At 37.9% G+C, this 20,712-nt stretch overlaps 1 protein-coding gene across 2 annotated transcripts in view; it reads right to left on the bottom strand.

Moving 5' to 3' along the window:
- LOC149816650 (uncharacterized) overlaps positions 1-20,712 on the bottom strand; it is a 116,166-nt gene that overhangs the window by 56,409 nt on the left and 39,045 nt on the right. The window lies entirely within an intron of this gene.

Below are 20,712 nucleotides of genomic sequence, written 5' to 3'. Positions count from 1 at the left end.
AGTCTTTGAACTTCTTCATGCAGATGTATGGGGTCCAAGTAAGATTCCTACTAGGACTCATTGTCGATACTATCTTGTTATTGTTGATGACTTCTCTAAGTTGTCATGGGTGTTTTTAATAAAAGAACGATCTGAAGTTCCAAGTATTATCAAATCCTTAATTCTTGAAATAAAAACTCAGTTTGAATCTATTGTCAAGATTGTTCGCACTAATAATGCTCTTGAGTTTAAATCAAAACTTATGTTACAATTTTACCAAGATCATGGCATTCAACCCCAAACTTCCTGTGCCTATTCATCTCAACAAAATGGGGTGGCTGAGCGAAAACATCAGCATCTGCTTGATGTTGCCAGGACCATTATGATTCAATCCAATGTTCTTGCGTTATATTGGGGCGATGCGATTACCATTGCTTGTTATCTGATCAACAGCATGCCTTCATCTTCTGTGGGTGATCAAATTCCATTACATATCCTAAAACCTAATGCCACACTCTTCTCTTTTTCACCAAAAGTATTTAAATGTGTTTGTTTTGAACACAAACTTGGTCCTGACAGTGATAAATTATCTGCTCAAGCTACAAAATGCATATTTATAGGTTATCCAAAAAATCAAAAGGGATATCGATGTTATGATCCTATTTCTCGCCGAGAGTATGTCAGTGCGGATGTATCTTTCTTGGAATCCACTCCATATTTCTCTAGTATCGGTTCCTCGCTGCAGGTTGGTCCAGCTGACCATTTTCCCTTACCTACACTTCCTTTTCCTTTGGAATTTGTGCCCTTGGTACCGAACCAAACCTCATTCTCTTCACGATTTAATAATCCTCCATTGGTATATGTACGTAGGGATTCACCTCTGCCCGTGCCTCCATCCGCTTCTTCTCCTGAGGTAAGTACTACTGACAATAGTGATCTTCATGATGATGATAACAAGCCTATTGCTCTACGCAAGGGGACACGACAATGTACCTTATATCCCATATCTCATTTTGTCTCCGATGTCAGAATTGGAAATCAGATGAAAAATTTTATTTCAGCCTTATCTGCTGAAATGATTCCTCTGAACTATCAACAGGCAGAGCTAGATAACCGCTGGAAGCTGGCTATGCAAGAAGAAATGGATGCTTTAGTGTCTCAGCATACATGGGATTTAGTTGATTCCCCAGTAGATGCTGACATTGTTGGATGCAAATGGGCATATACAATCAAGTACAAATCAGATGGATCTATTGAAAGGTATAAGGCAAGATTAGTAGCAAAAGGATATACTCAGACATATGGTATTGATTTCTTTGAAACCTTTTCTCCTGTTGCACGGATGGGCAGCATTCGTCTTGTTCTCTCAGTAGTTGTTCATCATGGTTGGAGCTTATGTCAATTAGATGTAAAGAATGTGTTTCTATATGGGGATCTATCTGAGACAGTTTACATGCAACAACCTTCAGGTTTCGAGGTTGAGGGGGAGTGTCAGAAGGTGTGTAGATTGCAAAAGGCGATTTATGGCTTGAAACAAAGTCCTCGTGCATGGTTTCAAAAGTTGTTTGAAGTGATGTCACACTTTGGCTTCAACAGGTCAGCTGCAGATCATACACTATTTATCAAGAAAACTAACTCAGGCATAGTTGTTATGGTGGTATATGTGGATGACATCATTCTTACAGGAGACGATGTGAAAAATATTGAAGTCACAAAGGCTCATCTTCAAAAACACTTTGTTACAAAAGACCTTGGTTCACTTAGATATTTTCTGGGTATAGAAGTTGCCAGGAACCGTGAAGGGATGGTTTTGTCTTAACGGAAGTATGTTCTTGACTTATTAAAGGAAACGGGAATGTTGGGAGTTAAACCAGCAAATATTCTCATGGACCATAAAGTTCAGTTGTTTAAAGAAGGGTCAAAACCGGTTGATAGCAAAAGCTATCGCTCACTAGCAGGGAAGCTACTGTATGTAACTCTTACCAGGCCGGATATTGCTTTAGCCGTAAGCAAAGTCAGCCAGTTTATGAACAAACCAACTGAGGTACACTGGAATGCAGCTATAATGATTCTCAGGTATTTAAAATCTTCTCCTGGAAAAGGGTTATTGTTCAAGAAAGGTGAAAATCTGGAAATAGTGGCTTATTCTGATGCTGATTATGCAGGATCTATAGTGGATAGAAAATCTACCACAGGATTCTGTGTGTTTCTGGGAGACAACCTGATTTCATGGAGAAGTAAGAAGCAAAATGTGGTTTCTAGATCGAGTGCAGAATCAGAATATAGGGCTATGGCCCAAACAGTTGCTGAATTGATGTGGGTCTGTACTGTTCTTCATGATCTTCAGGTGAAAGTTTCCTCTCCTATGACCATGATGTGTGATAACAAGGCTGCCACATATATAGCGAACAATCCTGTCTTTCATGAGAAAACAAAGCACATTGAGGTTGATTGCCACTATGTAAGAGATATGGTTCAAGCTGGTTATATCTCTACCAAATATCTAAAGTCGGAGGACCAAGTTGCATATATGTTTACAAAGCCTCTTGCTAGACCAAATTCCTCAAAATGTTGTGACAAGCTGAGCATGATTGACATCTATGCTCCAGCTTGAGGGGGAGTGTTGAGATTAAGAGGTTTTAAGTTTAAGTTTTCTTAGATTAGAGGTTATTTGATATTTTAATTTAATGAGGGACTTATATGTAATTTCTCCTTTTGGCCTCTCTCTATTTAACATAGAGATTAGCCCTAATAATAGTTAATATGTTCTCTTATTTTTGCAGCTCTCTCTCTCTCTCTCTCTCTAGGTGTCTGTGCATCTCATCTACCTTCTACAATGATTATCCATTGTACCTGAAGAACTTTCCATTGTACCTGTCAAAATCATTTCAAATTGAAGATTTTTGGGAGGCAAAGCTTCAAATGTGGAAGGGCATCAAAGCATGACAAGGTGGTATAGAAAACATTATATTCAGGTTCTAAACCATTGAGGGTCTAATGCGCCTTGTCTTTATCAGGGATCTCATATCCGACCATGGCAAGCTAGTCTGTAATTTCCTTTATCTTCTTAAGGTACTTCATAATAGACATAGATCCCTTTTTAAGATTTAGAAAATCTTTCTTTAAAAACATCACTCTAGCCTCTGAAACTTGTGAATATGTCTGCACAAATCTAGCCCATAACTCCATGATTGTACAATCATTAGGAATACTTATCAAGACCTCCTGTGATATAAGCAACTAGTGCTAGATCACGTTTCATCCAATAAACATAATCTGGGTTCCGAAAATGCATTGTGTCGACCATAACTCCTTTTTTATTCTTTTCCTCCCTCAAAATTATGGATGGCAGTGGACCGGGGCAGGGCGGGGAACAAGGTTTCCACCCCCGCCCCGTCTCAAAAATTTAACCTTCATCCCCGGTCAATCCCCGTGGCCGGGGAGACTTTGGACCTCCACCCCCGCCCCGTCTTAAAATATGAATCCCCGTCCCCACCCCACCCCCGCCTCGCCCCCGCCCCCGCCCCCGCCACATCCCCACCCCATCCCTCTTCTCTGATCTTCAGTTTGCTCCCCCTTCACCAATATGGATGTCTTCCATTGACATCCCTGATCTTGTCTCTGCTGAATTCATTAAACATCTAAAGGACTCACCATACGCTAAAACATATAAAGGACTTATGACACTAATAAATAAAATAAATCAAAATGACCACCTGAGCAAGACCACAGTTAGTACCAGACGATACCAACCCATCCAACTCAGGTTGTATGCCTGAGTATCAGATCATTTCCTTTATAAAGTATATGTGCAGTAACACCACCACCTTGTAACTTCTTAATAAAATCAACAGATGAAGCCAACCTTCACAGAACAACAGCAAGAGAAAAGACAAACCGCTTTATGGCCATGGGAATCTCTGACAACACCAACAGAGCCATGATGCAAAACACCGAAAAAAAAATAAACAAAGATATTTTACTAAGAAAAATTATTTACAGATCACACAATGGAACATAAGGCAAACTTGCAAACAATAGGTTACAAAAATATAACATTTAGATCACACAAAAAATTAGGCATTTCCACATCTATAGAAATACGTTCAGAAAGATACCAGATCTCGATAAGGTAAAAGAGCACCGAAAAACTCCACCATAAGATCCCTTGAACTGATTGAATACAATGCATTTTTCATTCTAGCTGGATCACTAACCAGAATAAACTTATGATTTGTTTTCCTCGTTCAAACAGAGCAAAAAAAACCATTTACCTTCTCTCCCTCTCCTCTGGACGGCGACAGCGACGGCTCCGACGGATAAAACATAGGGTTAGGGTTAGTAAGAGAAGAGTATTTATGAAGGTTGGTATTTTGTAATTTTATTTTTTGATTTAGGGTATTTTAGTAATATCATTAACGGGCGGGCAGGGGAAAGTGTCGGTCCATCCCCGCCTCCATCCCCGAACGGGGATGGATTTTAACATTCGTCCCCGCCTCCATCCGTGTTTCATACCCTTCATCCCCGGTCCAAACGGGGCGAGGCGGGGCGGAGCCCCACTTTCCCCCGGTCCAGTGCCATCCCTACACAAAATAAACCCTAGTGGGATCTTAACCGATTTATCTAGGTGTCCAAAAAGATCTTGGCTACGAATAAAAAGAATTATTTGACGTTTTTAAGTAAGAAAATTCGATGTAGTTAATTTTGTCAAGATGTACTTATATGTACATATACGTATATGCATATGTGTATATATATATATATACATATACGTATACGTATACGTATAAATTTCTGTAAACCGAAATACCCATAGAAGGTATTTTGGTCTTTTCAATGTAATAGGTGTCAACCCTCTAGGGGCTGACATGTTTTTTTTTATCTTTTTTACTTTTTCTTTTTGTTGTTTATTGTTGCGGCTTTTTGCTTTTTGGGAGCAGCTCCAAAGTAGTTGTTGGAGTTGCTCCCAACGGTTATAATTCTAACCGTTGGGAGCAGCCCAGCAACCACTTTGGGCTGCCCCCCTTGTGGTGATTGTAGTATAAATAGGCCACTAGTGGCCATGTATTTAATAACACTCTTTTGAGTGATTATATGCAATAACAACATTCTTTAGACCCTTGGGTGGGTGGTTCGATGATTCAATCAAGCATTTTACTTGATTGAAGGTGTGTTCTTGCATGTATATTGGATTCTATCCATTTCATTACATGGTATTAGAGCTTTGGTGTTCCAAAGGGCGTTCGTTAGAAGGAAGATCGTGATCAAAAGGAGGATCTTGGACTTGGCAAAATTCTGGTTGCTACATCGGGAAGTGGACCATTATCACATTCTTTTTCTCTCTTCCTCTCTTTCTCGTCTTCTTTAGTTGTTTATTTCCACTTGTTGTAAATGGAGAATGAGAGGGAAGTGATTGTCTCCATTCCCATACGCCTAAATGACACCAACTATATGACGTGAGCCTCCATAGTAAAACATAAAATATGGGAAAAGGGGCTTTGTTGGGGATTGGTTGATGACACCGACAAGGAGCCTAAACCCATCCTTACAAAGTTGGAGAATGAAAAAGAAGTTGCGCTTCAAAGAGAGGAAATGGCTAAAGTCGTTTTCGAATATGAGAAAAGATGGAAGGAATAGAGGACGGGTCATTCCAAAATTATTGGATGGCTCATCAATAGTGTGGACATTCACAAATGTTCTAGTTTGGCGAAGTTTGACTTCGCTAGTGATGCATGGAAATATCTTAAAGACATGTATAGTCTTAAGGATATTGTGTATATATGTAATGTCCAAAATAAAGTAAGAACAATGAACTAGGCACTCTCTCTCATTTGGGATGAATTGGCTCTTCTTGAGCCAAAGTGGCATTACCCACAAAATGTTGAGCTTCGCGAAAATCAAATCAAAGCGGAGCATTTTTATCAATTTATAAATGAGTTAGGCCCGAATTTGAAGGAACTAAATTCGCTCTTCTTCGTAGAGGAGTCCCTTCCATAGTTGAGACACTTGAAGAATTAACTATGAAAGAGAATAGATTGAAAAGACCATCTACTTCTAAGGATGAAGAATCTGTGTTTGCTATGTCAAAGCCCGAAAATCATACAAAAAGTTATAAACCACCTCAATTTGTAAGAAATGAGAATGGTAGAAACCCTAACTATTAAAAGAGGGGTGATCCCGAAAATCATACAAAGAGTTATAAACCACCTCATTTTGTAAGAAATGAGAGTGGCAGAAACCCTAACAACTATTAAAAGAGGGGTGATCATGAGTCAAAGAAAGGTGAAAAAATTATTTGCTACCATTGCTATAAACCGGGACACATCAAACCTTTTTGTCCCAAAAGAAATGAGTATTATAAAGAAGACAAAAGAGTGGCTTCGGTTGAAAGGAGTGAAGTGGACGACTCCAAATGCATCGGTTCACATTCCTTAGCTCAATTGATGGAGGCATTGCAACCTACGTTTAAAGCTCAATCTCCTTCTTATTCGGGAGCAGTCATATCGACAAGCGACAACCATGGTAAGACCTCTTGGATCTTAGATTCCGGTGCTTCATTTCATATGACCCCTAATGAGTCCATATTGTCTGAATGCAAGAGTAATTCAAATTATTCTTGTGTTTCAACTGCCGATAACACTTCTTTAAAAATCAAAAGTTTTGGTATTTATCAAAAAACACTTATATTTCAAGTACCAAATATTAGAGTAGTACCAAAATTAAATTTAAATCTCCTATCGGTTTCTCAAATTGCGGACTATGGTTGCAAAATAGTTTTCTCATTTAATGATTGTCTAATACAGGATCTCCAGTCCGGGAAGCCGATTGGGCAAGGCCATAGAAGAGGAGACCTCTATATTATGGATAATCTTGAATTACCGAATAACTTTTTTTGTAATTTTATGGAAAAGAAAGATGTAGAAATTTAGCACAAAAGACTAGGACATCCTAGTGTGACCAAATTACAATTATTTTCATTTCTTTCAAATTGTAAAAGAGAAAATTTTGTATGTGAAGATTGCATTCTTGGCAGAATGAAGTCTTTACCTTTTGGAGTAAGACATCTTATAACTAAGAATCCATTTGAATTAGTACATTCGGATGTATGAGGACCCGCACCGGTTGTATCCAAATGAGGTGTTTCGTATTATGTTGTGTTTGTTGACCACTATAGTCGACACTCTTGAATATTCTTTTTAAAACACAAATCGGAAGTATTTGATTGTTTAAAAAAAAATCATAGTTATATACAAAATCAATTTAAAACCCATATTCAAATTTTTAGAACTGATTCTAGAGGAGAATTTGTGTCAAAAGAATTTAAAATTTATCTTGACTCAAATGGGATTGTACATCAAAAGTTGTGTCCATATATCCTTCAACAAAATGGTCTTGCCGAAAGAAAGCATAGACACATTATTGAAACCACTAGAACACTTCTAGTATCTAGAAATGTTCCAAAATGTTTTGGGCCGAAGTCGCCCTTACGACAGTCTATTTGATAAATAGAATGCCTTCCAAGAATATTGAAAACATTTCTCCTATTGAAAAACTTTGTAAAATGTCTCCCGATTACAAAAGGTTGAGGGTTTTCAGAAGCAAATGTTTTGTTCTTACCAAAAAAAATGATAAACTCTCCCCTAAAGCCATTCCTTGCGTGTTTTTAGGCTATGCTGAAAACCAAAAAGGATATAGGTGTTATTGTGAGAAATCACACCAGAATTACGCAGAAGAGAGAGAGGAATTGTTATGGAGGAGGTGCTGACTGAAGAATATTTTCTTTGTATTTTGTATTGTGCCCTATGTTCTCAATATATACATAACATATGGGTTGGGTCTGGTATGTTATATCAGACCCAAATACAATAAACGACCCAAACCTATCAATAACATACACACATATGGATCAATCTCAATACCCTCCCTCAAGTTGTGCATGGTATTGTACCATGGACAACTTGTTCTTTAAAAACCAAAATTTTACACTTGTAAGTCCCTTGGTGAACAAGTCAGCGATTTGATCTGTTGTCGGAATGTAAGTTGGTTCAACTTCCTTGTCTTCAATTTTCTGTCGAACAAAGTGTTGATCAATCTCTATATGTTTCGTGCGACTGTGATGGATGGGATTGAACGCGATCTGTATAGCACTCTGGTTGTCACACAAGAGGGTAGTGGGAAAAACATTTTCTCCTATTTCAGTTAAGAGATGTCTCAACCATGTAGCTTCTGTTGTGGCTACTACCATAGACCGATATTCAGCCTCAGTGCTAGACCGTGCAATGGCTCGCTGTTCCAGGCGATAAAATTCCCATCAATAAAAACGCAGTACCCTGACACCGAGCGCCTGTCATCCGGGCCTCCAGGCCAGTCTGCATCTGTATACACAACTAGCTGGTGTGGTGCACCTTTAGTTTTAGCTAGATGATAAACTAGACCATCCCCAAGGGTTCCTTTCAAGTATCGAAGAATCCGCTTAACGGCATTCATATGCTCTGTGCGTGGCTCATGCATAAACTACGAAACTTGATTTACTGCATATACAATGTCTGGTCTAGTAAATGTGAGATATTGAAGCATACCTACAAGACCCCAATATTGTGTGGGATCTCCATGTACTTCCCCATCCTGGGAACTCAGCTTATAATTAAGCACACTAGGAATACCGAGAGGTTTACAATCTTTCATGTCTGCCTTATCCAATAGATCCAAGGTGTATTTATGTTGGGTTAGTGAGAGACGTTCACCCTGTCTATCAACTTCAACTCCTAAGAAATATCACAAATTCCCCAAAACTTTCATCATGAACTTCCTACTTAATAGAACCTTTGTGAGTTCTATGTGGTCATTCGAGTTCCCAGTGATGATAATGTCATCCACATGTATAAGTAGGAGAGTGGTTACCTGATGATCTCGAAAGATAAAGAGAGAGTGATCCAAATGAGACCGAATGAATCCATGCCTTTGAATTTCAAGAAAGAAATTATCAAACCATGAGCGAAATGCTTGCTTTAACCCATAAATGGACCTTCGTAGTTGGCAAACATGTGTGCTAGAACTATGTTCTGCATAACCGGGAGGCTGCTCCATGTACACTTCTTCTTTCAGACTGTCATGCAGAAAGGCATTTTTGACATCTAATTGACTAAGAGGCCAGCCATAATTGACAGACAGAGACAAGATTAATCGAATGGTTCCCATCTTGATCACTGGGCTAAAAGTTTCTTCGTAGTCTTGACCATATTCTTGTGTGAAGCCCTTGGCTACTAGCCTCGCCTTGTAACGTTCGATAGATCCATCAAGTTTGTACTTTATTTTATAAACCCATTTAGACCCGACAACATTTTTATCTAAAGGTCTAGGGACAACATTCCAAGTCTCGTACTCATGTAAGGCCTCCATCTCCTCATTCATAGCCTCCACCCACTTGATTGATTTAGATGCTTGTGAAAAGTTGATAGGTTCATCCTACTTTTCAATTTGAGACATGAATAATTGTAATTCCGTGGAGAAATTATCATAATTGACCCACCTTTCAATGGGATGATGCACCCTCTCAGACTTCCTAGGTAACACATCAAGTCTTTGAGCATTATTCATGTTTCGCCGCGTATAGACAATCCCTTGAAATTTTGTGATATCTGGGACAGATCTAGTAATGATTTGTTTGCCTCGCAGCTCTTCCCTTCGTGCTTGTATATCAGTCTCATTCTGCTCAATAGGTTATATAAGGCTCGGCAAAGTACCTTGTGTTTCTGTATGGTCAAATAGCTCAGCAGCAAGCCATGGCTGGTATTCTTCAATATTTTTGTTGGGTCCATCTGTACTCATTAAGACCTCAGTATTAGTCTCATCAAACACAATATTCCTCGAGACCCTGATGTGGTTAGTGACGGGATCATAGCAACGATATCCTTTGTATTGATCAGCATATCCCACAAATTTACATTTACACGCTTTATCCTAAAACTTTTTACGTTGGGAGATGTCAATATGAACATAACACACAGCCAAACACTTGGAATTCATTGTAATCAGGGTAAACTTCAAATAATGTAAAATAGGGAGATTGATTTTCTAATAGTTTCATTGGCAGGCGATTTATGATATATACGACAGAATGGAAGGCTTTTGTCCACAAACTGAGAGGGATACTACTATCATGTAGCATGCTCATTGCACTTTCAACAATATGGCGATGTTTTTTTTCCACTACACCATTTTGTTGTGGTATACGTGGACAAGATATGCGATGACTGATTCCATTATCTTGAAAAAATTCAGTAAATTCCTTTGATAAATACTCTCCCCCACCATCACATTGGAAATGTTGTATTTTAGATGAAAAATGATTACGAACTAGAGCATAGAACGAGCGAAAGAGCTTAAACACTTCGGATTTATGCTTTATAAAATAAATCCAGGTATATCTGAAATAGCTATCAATGAAGATAACATAATAACGACTTCCAGATAAAGAAGCTTGAGGAGCAGGTCCCCAAACATCAAAATAAATAATTTCAAAAGGAACAGAAGCTCTTTGATTTATTGAATTAAAAGGGATAACAAGACTTACACAATTGACAGCTAGAACAAAGTGAAGCATCTGACTCAAGATTCAAACTGGACTACGGAACAAGCCCTCTTGACACAAGTTTTTGAATAAAAGAACGATTGCAATGAGCTAAACGACGATGCCAAATTTCTGGCTTATTACACTGAGAGAGACTAAAAACATTTTTAGATGATAATGACGCAGTTGACTGAGTTCTTTGCAGGCTTGGGAAATTATCACGAACAGAAGAGGCTTCCTTGAAGACATACATGTTTCCCTGTCGTTCTCCTTCAACGAGCGTCCTCTTCGTGAGAAGGTCCTTGACACATACAGGAGTAAATTCGACAGAAGAATTAGTATCGTCAACAAGTTTAGAAACAGAGAATATTTTTTACAATGTTGGGAGAATGATAAACATCAGACAAAAGTATGAAAGAATTAGGTAATGAAAGAACAACATTTCCAGCATGAGAGATAGGATGGAGGGCACCATCTCCAATTTTAATATTGTATGATAAGGAACAAGTTTTGAAATCTTACCATCTCCTGTGACATGGGCGGCAACCCCCAAGTCAATATACCAAGTCCCTTGCTCACTTTGTTTGAAGCTTAATCCTGAAAGTGCAGATATGAGGAGATTCTTCACATTATCTTTTTCATCATCCTTATATCCATCCCCTGGCTTTCCTCGAGCAGAAGACCCAACACCATTGAATCTACTTTTATTATATGGATTAGACCAGCAATTCGCTTTAATATGCCCCCTTTTGTTGCATTGAAAACAAATTGGTACATTCCTGGAGTTTTGGTTCCCTGTAAAAGAATTAGGCTGCATGTTAGGGGTAGGCAGTAATCCACAGCCCCCTTGACCAATCCTTCCCTATCCATGTCCTCCCCGGAAACCTCCTCGTCCCCTGCCTGACATCATCCCTGTGACTAGTACTTTATGGTTGTTTGAATTTAAAGTCATCTCCTCGCCTCTGATAGAGACTTCATACTGAAGCAACTTTGCACGAAGATATTCAAAACTAGGCATTGAAGGTAGACACAGGAGAGATGTGACTAACATGTGATAATCATGGCCAAGTCCATTTAGTGCATGTTGAACCTTATCTTTGTCGAAAATTTCGCAACCCGCCATGGCTAGTTGATCCGTAATGGTCTTCGCTTTATTCATATACTTTGTGACAGATAGAGAGTCCTTTCGCAAAAGTTGAAATTCTCTTTTCAAATATAAAATTCTAGCCTCTAAGATCTGAGAATACGTCTCTGCCAATGTTTGCCAAAGCTCCATGGCCGAACACTCATCTGGAATGGCCACCAATACCTCCTGAGACAAAGCAGAAGTAATGTAGGCCACAACTGCCTGATCTTTTCTCCTCCACGTAGTAAAATCTGGATTTCGAACTAATTTACTAGAAATTTCCCCTTTGTCATCTCGCTCCTCTTGCAAAACAAATTCTGGTGGGACATGAACTGTCCCATCAAGGTATCCGAAGAGATCCAAGCTTCTAATAAAAGGCAAAATTTGCCTCTTCCAGGTTAAGTAATTTGAATTATTGAGTTTTTCAGAGATGAGTTGGCCAAGAAAGCTCGATGGAAGAGAAGGGGAATCCATAAAGAAAGAAATTTGGAGAAGGCCGACGCAGCAAGCAGTCTGACACAGCAGCAGCATGTAATGAAGAGGGGCGGAAGCACCAATAAAGCAAAACACTCTTTAAGAGTAATCACAAGAGCCAAGAACACAAACACTAGAAGTGTATACAAAAAACCCACAAAAGGAGAAATGACTTAAAGTCATAAGTTGGATATTATTGAAGAAAGAAAGAAGAGGGTAAAAAACCCAATGCTCATACAAGGGAAGGCCTCCTCTATTTATAGAGGAGGAAGCCAAGAACAAGGGACCACAAGGGGGCTCCCATCTTGTCGTTGGGAGCCCCAACGGTCATAAATATGACCGTTGGGGCCCCAACGACAAGAAGGGTGGGGCCCTTTGTGGTCTTACAAATAGTAAAATAAAAAAAGAAAAAGAAAAGGAAAAAGTAAAAAAGTAGAGGTGAGGGTTTATATGAGGATTTACCAAAATACCCCTATTGGGTATTTGGAAAATAAGAAAACAAAAAAAGAATTATGTATATATATACATATATGTATATATATACTTATATATATATATGTATGTATATATATATAAGTATATGTATATATATATATATATTTATATATACATAATTTAACATGCCCCCTCAAACTTTACGGGGAGAAGGCCGAAAGTTTGCTAAGAAGAAACATAAATCGTGGAGTTGGGAGCGCTTTGGTGAAGAAGTCAGTCAGTTGATATTCTGAAGTAACATATGGTAATGTGATAGTTCCCCTGAGATATTCGTCTCGAACATAATGGCAATCCATTTCGATATGCTTGGTCCTCTCGTGAAAAGTATGATTGCTTGCAATGTATATCGCACTTTTGTTATCACAGCAGAGCTTGGTGGGAGAGGAAATGAGGACGCGCATGTCACCAAGGAGACTTCTGAGCCATACGATTTCCATAGTTGTCATTGCCATGGCTCGATATTCAGCTTCAGTGGATGATAGTGAGATCTTCTGCTGCTTCTTACATCTCCACGAAATGAGAGATTCACCTAAAAAAATGCAAAGACCAACAGTTGAGATACGATCATTGAAATTTCCTCCCCAGTCAGCATCAGTAAAAGCAATTAATTCAAGAGATGAGGAAGAGGATAAGAAGAGTCCCTTAGAGATGGTATTTTTGATGTATCGCACAATTCTCATTACGGCCGCCATATGAACTGAAGTAGGTGCATGCTGAAACTGGCTTGCAACATGAACCGCATGATCTATATCTGGACGTGTGATGGATAAATAGGTGAGAGATCCAATTAATTGACGGTAGGGGGTTGGATCCTTAAGAAGAACACCGTCCTCAAGTCTCAGTTTTGCATTGATAACTTCGGGAGTCTCAACTTTCTTTTCATCAGATATCCCTGACTTGGTACAAATGTCTGCTGTTAATTTCATTTGAGATAGGATGTATCCTCGCGAGGAGTAAGCCACTTCAATTCCTAAAAAATATCTCAAATATCCAAGGTCAAACATATCAAAAGTTTCTTTTAACATAGACTTCACATCATTTACCCTCTTTCTGTCACTCTCAGTGATGATCATATCATCAACATACAACAGAAGAATAACAATGAAATCACCTGTCTTCTTAACAAAAAGAGTAGTGTCAGTATAACAAGAAGTAAATCCTAAATTAATTAATACATTACTAAACTTGTCATACCAAGCTTTAGAAGCTTTCTTGAGTCCATATAAGGCTTTTTTTAATTTTAAAATTTTTCCATTTAAATTCATACCCGGAGGTGGTTCCATATATACTTCTTCATTTAAATTTCCTTTTAAAAAGGCATTTTTGACATCAAGTTAAAAAATTGGCCATTTTTTAATAGAGACTATTGCAATAAGAGCTCGAACACTGGTCATTCAAGCAACTGGGGCAAAAGTTTCATCATAATCTACCCCATACTCTTAGGCATATCCTTTGGCCACTAACCTAGCCTTGTATCTTTCTAGTGAGCCATCACTCTTAGTTATTACTTTAAAAACCCATCTGCATCCAATGGGTTTCTTGCCATTGGGAGGGATCAATGATTTCCCAAGTTTGTGCCCTTTTAAGTGCATTAAGTTTCAGTTTCATTGCTTCATTTCAATGAGCATATTGTTTAGCATCATTATAATGAGATTGTTCATGAAATGAGTGAAGAGCTAGCAGACATGCTCGAAAATTTGGAGAAAAAGAATCATAAGATACAAATCTATTTGGTATTTTAGAAATACGATTTGATCTTCTTTGAGAGGATTCTTCAATCGACTCATTTTGAGAGAATTTTTCAAGGGCACAAGGTGGATTACTTTCATTCCTTATAGAGTAGACTTGTATTTGTCTTGGTACATTTTCTTCTAAACTTTGGTCATCATTTGGCGATTCAAAATGATCTTCTATGAGAGATTCACTAGATTCAACATGACCATCTATGATGTTTTCTTGAGGTAACAAGTCAAATAAAAAAGAATAGTCAAAATTTTCATTTGGTTTATGCGAAAAACCATTTTCTTCTTCTAGGAATGTGACATCTTTTGAGATATAAAGTTTGTTTTTGAGTATGTCAAAACATCGATAACCTTTTTGATTTTCGCCATATCCTAAGAAAATACATTCAATTGCCCTAGGAGAAAGTTTATCATTTTCGTGAGTTAGAACAAAGCATTTACATCCGAAAATTTTTAGTCTTTTATAATCGGGAGACATATTGTAAAGTTTTTCAAATGGAGAAAGATTTTTCAAAGAAGATGAAGGGGTTCTATTGATAAGATATGTTGAGGTTAGAACCGCTTTGGCCCAAAAGGATTTTGGAATATTTTTTGAAATTAATAAAGTTCTTGTGGTTTTTATTATATGTCTATGCTTTCTTTCCGCAAGACCATTTTGTTGCGGAGTATTTGGACAAGATCATTGATGGCAAATTCCATTTTCTTTCAAATAGATTTGAAATTCATTGGACATGTATTCGCCTCCTGAATCGGATCTAAGAATTGATAGATTTCCTAAAAATTGATTTTTAATCATTGCATGGAATTCTTTAAAGAAGGAGAAAACTTCGGATTTGCGACTCAAGAAGTAAATCCATGTAAATCGAGTGAAGTCATCAATAAAGACCACATAGTACGAAAATCCTCCTTTGGATAAAACAGGGGAAGGTCCCCATACATCGATATGAACAAGTTCAAAAGGTCGAGTGGTGAAATAACTTCTTTGAGGGAATGGAATAGCTTTAGATTTCCCAAAAATGCAATCTTTACAAGTCATGTGTTTGTCTTTACAAGTATTGTTCAAAAAAGAAAAAAGAGACATCTTTATAAAATTTGGATGACCAAGTCTCTCATGCCAAATTTCAATACTTTTGTCCTTTATAAGATTGCAAAATGACTTTGATGGAAGAGTCAAAAAGTCCATAAAATAAAGATCACCCCTTCTATGGCCTTGCCTAATCAGCTTCCCTGACTGGAGATCATGCACGGTGCAATCTTTAGGTGAGAAAGAGACTTGGCATCCATGATCGGTTATTTGAGAAACGAAAAAAAGATTTAGATTAATTTTTGGAACGATTCTCACTTTAGGAACGAAAAAGTTTTGAGACGTCTTAAAATCAAGTGTTCCAATACTTTCAATTTTTAAAGATGTCCCATCGGCCGTTGAAACATAAGAGGATATGGGTTCGGAAAAAACATTAGAAAGAGAGTTTTTATGAGATGTCATATGAAAAGAAGCACCGGAGTCTAGAATCCACGTACCTGGAGGTAATGAAGAATAGGCGATGGAGGCTCCGAATGTTGAAGATGAAGAAGTCTTGAGAAGATGTTGGAGAACCTCGGAGATATGATTAAGAGTTTCTTTGATATCTCCCTGTTTGGCACTTTCTTCTTCCTTCTTTGGAGAAATTTCTCCAACCGTGGCCACTTTTCCCTTAATCTTTGGGCAAACCAGTCTAATGTGTTCCGGTTCATTACAATAGTGACAAATCACTCCCTTTCTAGATCCATTATTTTTGTTAAAGTGGGGAGGTCTATATGCCTTTACATTTGATCAGGGCCTAGTAATGGCCAAAACTTCATCACTCTTAATACTTAGGCCAAGTCGAGTTTCTTCTTAGCATAATTCGGCAAGGGCGTCCTCAATGGGTAAGGCTTTACTCCTATGGAGAAGGGATGCCCTAATATGTTCAAATTCCGGTCGAAGACCATGGAGAAATTGGAAAAAATGCTCTTTTCCAATTTGTTCCCTTCTCAACTCAATATCTTTCAGAGCCACCCATCTAGGCTCAAGAAGAACAAGTTCATCCCAAAGAAGGGTTAAAGAGCTAAAGTAGTCACGAACACTTATATCCGCTTGTCTAGAGGAACGGATTTTTTCTTGACAAAAAAATTGTCTAGCAAGATCCTTTTGGGTATACATACCCTTAAGAATGAACCATGCCTCATTGGCTCTTCCAAATTTAGCAATGTTGGCACAATTTTTGAGGTCCACATTGTTCGTAAACCATGCCAAAATTTTGGCATGGTTACTTTCCCAATCCTCAACTTTGGATTGATGGTCATTGATAGCTTTGATGCACTCATCGCCATCTAAAGCTTTTTCAACCTCATTTTCAATTTTAGTGAGAACAAGAGAGGGTTCAGGAGTAGTTCCCATAACAAAACCCCAAAGTTTCTTACCTCTTAGATGATTTTCCATAGCGGAGGCCCACATAAGATAATTGGATTCATTGAGCTTAAAAGAAAGCTCAACTTTAGAATCGTGTTCCATAGGTACCAAATAGTCTTCCTTTCTTCAAAAGCTTGAGAGGCACACGTCCCAAGATAAAAAAAAAAAGAGAAGCCCGATCACCAACCTTGCTCTGATACCATGTAATGAAGAGGGGCGGAAGCACCAATAAAGCAAAACACTCTTTAAGAGTGATCACAAGAGCCAAGAACACAAACACTAGAAGTGTATACAAAAAACCCACAAAAGGAGAAATGACTTAAAGTCATAAGTTGGATATTATTGAAGAAAGAAAGAAGAGGGTAAAAACCCAATGCTCATACAAGGGAAGGCCTCCTCTATTTATAGAGGAGGAAGCCAAGAACAAGGGACCACAAGGGGGCTCCCATCTTGTCGTTCGGAGCCCCAACGGTCATAAATATGACCGTTGGGGCCCCAACGACAAGAAGGGTGGGGCCCCTTGTGGTCTTACAAAAAGTAAAATAAAAAAAGAAAAAGTAAAAAAGGAGAGAAAAAGGAGAGGTGAGGGTTTACATGAGGATTTACCAAAATACCCCTATTGGGTATTTGGAAAATAAGAAAACAAAAAAAGAATTATGTATATATATACATATATGTATATGCATACTTATATATATATATACGTATGTATATATATAAGTATATGTATATATATATTTATATATACATAATTTAACACAGTAGTCTATCTGTCACCTCTTTTTTTTTGTTTTTTAAGGCGTCAATGTAAAGTGCTACTCCGACGTTACGTGAGAGGCGTCCAGCAATGAACCCTCAAATGTAAAGTGCTGCTCAGACGTTACGTGAGAGGCGTCCAGCAATGAACCCTTTCTTGTATTGAAAAGACTACGCAAACGATGGCTCTGATTTGCACAGATTATGATTAGACTTGAGATCAATTCCAAAGGTGTAACAGAAACAAATTTAAAATTTGATGTGGATAATCGTGACAGAGAAAGGGCCAAAGATTGATTTACGATAAAAATATATATCTATATTTCTGAGATGAATAATCAGATCTCGTGTTTGAGAAAGTAACGCAGATCTGGGAGTAACAATCAGATTTCATATTTCTAGAAAAAATATATAACTAACGACATAAGAGACTTTGATGAACTAATTAGGTCAGGGTATAACAAAAAAAACAATGCTATTTATGAAATCAAGTCTCAAAACAAAAGAGAAGATGAAGACACAGAACTGAAATCGAAAACAGATCTGAAAGATAGGATAAAGAAACGACAAATAAAGAAACCCAGAGGTATTTCTTTCCCAAGATCAAGGATATGGATATTGTGCGAAGGCTCGAGAGAAACGATGATAAAATGAAACCCACGATGAGATACGATAGAAGGAGTTAGACAAGGGCGAGGAGGAAGATCCGAGTGGAGAGACACAAGAGGAGTTAGGGTAAAGGAAAAAATATAGGGCAGAATCACACTAACCTGGAATGTGAAGACCAATCTCTCGAGACACATTCTGGGATCAACTTCACGCCCTTAAACCAGATGCCAGACGAAGCCCTGCTCTGATACCATGTGAGAAATCACACCAGAAGGTGTTTACGCAGAAGAGAGAGAGGAATCGTTATAGAGGAGGCACTGATTGAAGAATATTTCTCTGTATTTTGTATTGTGCCCTATGTTCTTAATATATACATAACATATGGGTCGGGTCTGGTGTGTTATATCAGACCCAAATACAATAAACGACCCAGACCTATCAATAACATACACACATATGGATCGGGTCCCAGAACCGAATGGGAACAATAGATCATTCTTAATTGTTATGATATTGAAAGAAACAAATTGTATGTTTCTAGGAATGTTACGTTTTTTGAAAATGAAAATAGGTTTACCAAAGATAATATCCAAGAGAGTTGTGATTATTCGTTCCTCTTTGACCTAGTCAATGATAAGAGTGAAAATATTCAAGAGAACCAAAACATACACGAGAAATGAGAATGCGAGTAGGAGTCTTGACAATATAAACCTATCTCACGATAATTTACAAACCTATGCTCGATATACTGAAGATCACCCACTATGTGCTCTAGAAAGATACTCCCAAAACCAAGAAGAAGATCCTTCTAGCCTTAGAAAATCCATAAGAATTTCGAAAGCTCCTAGTAGATTTGTATCATATGATTCCTTTGAACCAAGGTTTAGATCTTGCCTAATGGTCATTCACTCGTATTTCGAACCTCAATCATATCATGAGGCTAAACACCATCATGAATGGATTAAGGCCATGAATGACTAGTTGAAAGCATTAGAAAGAGCAAAAACTTGGGAGATCCAAACACTACTTAAAGGAAGAAAAACTATAAGATGCAGATGGGTTTACAAGGTAAAAACCAAGTACGACAAAACTTTATAAAAATATAAGGCTAGGTTAGTAGCTAAGGGATATAGTCAAGAATATGGGATTGACTATGATGAGACATTTTCCCCAATTGCTCGCATGACTATGGTTAGAACTCTCATTGTTATAACATCGATTAGGAAATGGCCTATATTTCAGATGGACATTAAGAATGCCTTTTTAAATGGCAACCTAAATGAAGAAGTGTACATGGATCCCCCTCCTGGTTTGTCTTTAGCAAATAGAAAAACTCTCCGATTACGTAAGGCCTTGTATGGCTTAAAGCAAGCTTTAAAAGCTTGGTATGATAGGTTCAGTGATGTGATGACACAACTTCATTTTAAATCTTACTTTACTGATACTGCATTGTTTATTAAGTCTTCTAATGCAGGAATGGTGATTCTACTACTATACGTAGACGATATGATAATCACAGAAGATGATAAGCATGAAGTTAACCATATCAAAGATGTGCTTAAAACCTTTGATATGAGAGATCTTAATTTTTTACAATATTTTCTTGGAATAGAAGTTGCTTACTCACATCGTGGTTATTTTTTGTCACAGATATGCAGCGGAGATCATTGAAAGATCAGGACTCTCGGATGAAAAATTGGTCGATATTTCAAAAGTCATAAATACCAAAATGAAGATAGATGATGGAGAACCCTTGCAAGATCAAACGCCCTACAGACAGATGATTTGAGCTTTGTCTTATCTTTTCATTATTCGTCTTGATATATCTCATGTTATTCATTCTGCTAGTCAGTTTCAGCATGCTCTCACTACAGTGCATATGAGTGTTGTAATGAGAATTGTTAGATATATTAAAAAATCAATTAATCTTGGCCTATTTTTATCATCATCCTCTTCATTAGAAGTCATTGCATATTCTGATTGGGGAGGGGATGTCAATGATAGACGCTCAACCACTGGTTTATGTGTATTTGTAGGTGACTAATTTCATGGCGATGCAAAAAACAGAAGAAGTGTCACTCTCCTCCACTGAAGTCGAGTATCGTGTCATGGCAACCACTACGTCTGAATTAGTATCGCTGAGACAACTTCTTGAAGACATGGGAGTTGATATTGCAGAACCTTCAAAATTGTTTTGTGACAACAAGAACGTTGTATACATTGCAAGCAATCATACGTTCCATGAAAGGACGAAACACATTTAGATGGATTGCCACTACGTTCGTGAAGAATTCATGCGGAAGACTATCAGTTTGCCTTACGTTTCATCTGAATATCAACTAGTAGATTTCTTCACCAAAGCGCTACCATCACCCAGATTTCACTTCTTACTTGGCAAACTGTCGGTTATCGGACCATGAGTTTGAGAGGGGGGGGGGGTTAAGATGTACTTATATGTACGTGTCCGTATATGCATATGTATACATATACATATATGTATAAATTTATATAAACTGAAATACCCATAGAG

This window comes from Nuphar pumila, chromosome 14 (genome assembly GCF_984573655.1).
Source record: "Nuphar pumila chromosome 14, dmNupPumi1.hap1.1, whole genome shotgun sequence".
Taxonomy (NCBI): Eukaryota; Viridiplantae; Streptophyta; class Magnoliopsida; order Nymphaeales; family Nymphaeaceae; genus Nuphar; species Nuphar pumila.
This window is presented reverse-complemented; position numbering and strand designations above follow the sequence as displayed.